This window comes from Sciurus carolinensis, chromosome 11, assembly GCF_902686445.1.
Source record: "Sciurus carolinensis chromosome 11, mSciCar1.2, whole genome shotgun sequence".
NCBI classification, from domain to species: Eukaryota; Metazoa; Chordata; class Mammalia; order Rodentia; family Sciuridae; genus Sciurus; species Sciurus carolinensis.
In genome coordinates, this window is record NC_062223.1 from 94423242 (window position 1) to 94428574 (window position 5333).

The following is a 5333-nucleotide window of genomic DNA, read 5'->3' on the forward strand; positions in this document are numbered from 1 at the left end:
GGAAGGTGCAAGAAGAAATTTTGTTCTGAGTGTACAGATCGTGTACCTGGCTCTGGTTCTCAGATGTTGATCCCTGAGATGAAGATGAAAACACATGGACAGCTCAGTCTGAGCCTGTTACTGCTAACTCACAGTTTGGGAGACTGAAAATAGAACACCAAATAGGTGTCTTTGGCAAAGACACCTCTTTGGACAGCAGTATAGATGTGTTTTCTTAGAAATCTATAGTGTAATCCAAATTAGAATCCTTCAACTCAAAATTTCTTTCAAGTATCATGTTTTATTTTAAAAATTCACATTTTTTGATCTCAGTCAACAGCATAACTGTATTTTGATATAAAATAATATCTATTACTGTCTCTTCATGAGACCTGCTAGATGTTTACCAATCTCATTTCCTCTTCCTGGACACATGCAGCCTGTTTTCCAGCTCTTCTTGGAATTAGTAACATAGGTCCTATGACTGGGTACTGGGCAATCAGATGTTAATAGAAGTGACATACCTCTCCACCAGGCCTAGCCTCAGCACACAGTGGAAGATCACCTGGACTTTTTCTTCTCTTTCTATACTGATTCCAGGACCATATGTCTAGTATGGTAATAACACAAACAAAGGAGCCATACTTATCTCTGTATCCACATGAAGGAGAGTGGCCCAATATACAACATGCATTATGACATATGAATTAATGGTTAATTTAAATTGTCAACTTCATTGGATTAGGAGATGCCAATGATTAAGAGGCTTCTGGGTTTGTCAGTGCAGGTGTGTCTAGGAATAACTGGCATGTGTGATAGCGAACTGAAGTGAAGACCCTCTCTAAGCATGGGCAGCACCATCCAGTAGGATGCAGCTTGGATGGAATGAAGTTGGAAGAACAAGGCAGCAAATTTTTCTTGAACGCATTCTTGATTGCTACTTTGATTGCCTAAGGATATCAGACTCTCACTTCTTCACTCTTCCAAAACAGACTCTGCCAGTGATTCTCCAGTGAGTTTCCAGAAACCTTCAGTCTTGGACTGATAGCACCATTGATCCCTCTTGTTCTGAGGTTTCAGCCTCTTGGACTGTACAGCTACCTGTTCCTCCAGTTCTTCAGCCTATAGACAGCCATTGCGTACTATTCAACTTCTGGTCGTGCAAACCAATCTAATAAATCCCCTTTTTATAATCATACTTCCTGTTGATTCTGTTCCTCTAGGGAACCCTAACTAATACAGACATTAATAAGAAATAAACTTTTATTATGTTAAGTCACTAAGGTTTTAAGGGTAGTTTGTTATAGCAATCACACTACTTGCCCTGAATAACACATCATTAGAAAAAAAGATTTTTACTACCAGTTGTGCTCATCAAGATGCAATTTATTAATTCATTTTGAAAACAGGAATGAATAGAAGAATGCTGAATAGCATTATTAGTTAATAGTATTTAGGCAATTTCTCTCTTTATTGCTGTTAAAATGTTTACAGTCCTCAGACTCACTAAAATATGTGGATATCAAAGGTTTGTTTTTTCCATTCTTTATTTTTACCTGAAGCTCTGTTGGGGAAATCATTGATAAAGGATGTCCAAAATAACACTTTAAAAATGTAATATTTTCCTTCTGGTGAGGATGTGAAGATTCTGGTGGGATTATAATTCAGTACAATCATATAGAAATCAGTATGAAGGTTTCTCAAAAGACTAGGAATGGAACCACAATACCACCCTATTATCCCACTCCTTGATATTTATCCTGAAGAATTAAAGACAGCATACTATACTTGCATAACAATGTTTATAGCAGCTCAATTCACATTAGTCAAGTTATGGAACAAGCCAAGATGTCAATCAACAGATGAACAGATAAAGAAAATGTGGTATATACACAAGGAGTTTTAGCCACAAAGGAGAATGAAATTACTTGCAGGAAAATGGATGAAACTCGAGAGCATTATGTTAGCAAAATAAGCCAGACTCAGAAAGTCAAGGGTCATACCTGGAAGCTAGAGGGGGGAAAAAAGAGGTAGAATGAAAGCAGTGGGTAATCTCATGAAATTAGAAGGAAGACCAGTAAAGTAGAAGGGCACCAGGGACAGGGAGGAGGTAAGGAAAAGGGAGATACTGAAGAATAAAATTGACAAGTTCTGCTATGTGCATATACACCAAATATGTAGCAACTGATCTCACTATGTATGACTATCATGTGCTAATGAAAAATAATTATAAATAAATGCATAAATACAATATTTGGGGGCTAGCTGGGTAAAAATTTTGTCTAGTGAATCTTTTTTTACTTTTATTTGTTCTAATTAGTCTTACATGACAGTAGAATGCATTTTGACTCATCACACATAAATGGAGTATAATTTCTCATTCTTCTGGTTTTACATGATGTAGAGTTACACACATCATGTAGTCATATACGCACATAGGATAATAATGCCCAATTCATTCTATTATCCTTCTTGCCCCCATATTCCCTCCCCTCCCTTTACACCCCTCTGCCCAATGCAAAGTATCTCTGTTTTTCTCTAGGCCCCCACTCCCTTATTGTGAATTAGCACCCACATATCAGAGAAAACATTTGGCCTTTGGCTTATTTTGCTTAGCATAATATTTTCCAGTTCCATCCTTACTGGAAAATGCCATAATTTCATTCTTCTTTAAGGTTGAGCAATATTCCATTGTATATATATTTTCTTTATCCATTCATCTGTTGAAAGGCACCTGGTTGGTTTCATAGTTTGGTTATTGTGAATTGAGCTGCTATGAACATTGATGTGGCTGTGTCACTGTATATGATGATTTTAAGTCCTTTGGGTATAAACTGAGCAGTGGGGTAACTGGTGGTGGTCAAATGGTGGTTCCATTCCAAATTTTCTGAGGAATCTCCACACTGCTTTCCAGAGTGGTTGCACCTATTTGCAGTCCCACCAGCAATGTATGAGTGTACCTTTTCCCCCACATCCTTGCTTTTATGGTTTGCCTATAAGGTATCCCTCAAAAGGTCACAGGTGAGACAATGCAAGAAGATTCAGAGGAGAAATGATTGGATATTAACTTAATCAGTGGATTTCTCCCTGATGGGATTAACTGAGTGGCAACTGGAGGTAGGTGGGTTGTGGCTGGAGAAGTGGTTAATTGAAGATGTAGCTGTGGGGTATACAACTGTATCTGGCAAGTGGAGTCTCTCTCTCTCTTTCTGCTTCCTGAGCATCATGATAGGAACTGCTTCCCTCCACCACTCTCTCCAGCCATGATGTTCAGCCTCAGTTGGAACCCAGAGGAATGAGGCCAGTCTTCTATGGACTAAGACCTCAAATAAACTTTTCCTCCTTTACCGTTCTTTTGGTTGGATCCTTTAAGTCATAGTAGCGCAAAAGCCGACTAAAACACTCGCCAACACTTACTGTTGCTTGTATTCTTGTCCTTCTGACTGCAGTGAGATGAAATCTTAAAATAGTTTTGATTTGCATTTCTCTAATTGCTTGAGATGTTGAACATTTTTTCATGTATTTGTTGATCAAATGTATAGCTGCTTCTGTGAAGTGTCAGTTCAGTTCCTTAGCCCATTTATTAATTGGGGGTTATTTGGGGGGTTTTATAGTGTTGAGTTTTTTGGGTGAATCTTCTTGTCCAGAAGAAATATTATTTGTTTTACTTGGCATAAAGATTTCCCACCCACTGTCATACTGTTAGGGTCTCAATTTTAGTTTAAAAAATATGCCTGATGATGCAGTTTATTTTACATGAACAAGACCATTTCTACTACTTATACATTAAGAATCTCAAAAGATTCTCCATCCTGATATTCACCATTTTCATCAAATGCAAATTCTAGGGCCTGTAATACTCCCTCCCTTGCAACTACTCTCAACACATTTCAATTTTCTGTGGCTACAAACTGGAAAAAGCACTTGAGAATATCTTTTTTTTTTTTTTTTTTTTTGAGGGGGTGTGTGGATTACCAGGGATTGAACTCAGAGACACTCAACCACGGAGCCACATCCCCAGCCCTACTTTGCATTTTATTTAGAGACAGGGTCTCACTGAGTTGCTTGGTGCTTTGCTGTTGCTGAGGCTGGCTGTGAACTTGTGATCCTCCTGCCTCAGACTCCTGAGAGGCTGGGATCACAGACATGCGCCACCATGCCTGGCTTGAGAAACTCTTTCACTACCCTGAGGTGTGTATCCTAGATAATACCCATTCATTCCATCTTTAACCTCTCACCGGGGTCTTAATTTTTTTTTAACCTCAGCCCAGTTAATGGTTGCTCTGTGTTCTCTTAGACCATAAACTTTAAGTGAATAGAAAGGATGAGTGTTGAAATGATATTAAAAAGGAGTGCTACATTAATGGAAAAAATAGTTTCATGTTAGTGAAAGAGGGATGATCTTGTTGGTAAACTTTGTTAAGTTTGTTAAGTTTTCAGCTTAGAATTTGAAGCATTTGATTCTACATATAGAATGCTTCTTTCCTGCATCTTTATTGCTCTTAGAGAGTCCAAACTTATGGTTATAGGTCATTGTGAATGTCAGCAAGTATTTGATGGCTCCATCTGATCATTCTGGATATTCAACTCAAACAGACCCAGAATTAATGGAGAGATTAACCAGTGAGCAGTAAAGCCCAAAATCTAATTGAAATGAGGTCATGACAAATAAATTTCTAATCTACTCTTTGATTGCATTGTATTCTGCAGAGAAGCAGTTCTTCATGTTTCATTGCAGCATCTTGATATGATTTTTACATGTGCCTAAGAAAATTTCATTGCATTATTTTATCTTATGGAAAGAAAATTGTCAAATATTGAGAGTAAGTCAAATGTTTAGTGACCAAGGCATTAGTACCAGAGCTTATTTTCTGTTTGGCTTTGTTTTAATTCTGACATCTAATCCTTGCCATTGAGAATTCATGGTGGTTCATCCCTAAAGTGATAAAATTCTGGCCTGTCAAGATAATTAAGAATATTGCTGAGCACACCATGCATTTGAAATGACAGAAATTATCTTTATTGATATTATCAGTGTCAAAGGAGAAATTTTTCCATTTCTTATTTCTCAGCCCCTAGGATCACTTTCCTTCTGTCAACAAGCATTTTTGTGCTCACTCTCCTATTTCCTGGCAGTATGTTCTGAAAAGATATACTCAATACCTGCAAACTATCACAGTTATCACAGCTATATTTCTATTTCCTTAATCATAAAATTGCAGTCAGCAGGTACAATGGTAAGTTGGACATTTATCTCTGAAAACAAAGCAATGTGTGGATTTGCATTTAGATGTTACTCATCAATCTCATAATAATCCAGGTGTCTGTCAGAATTGAACACAAAAAGATGTTCT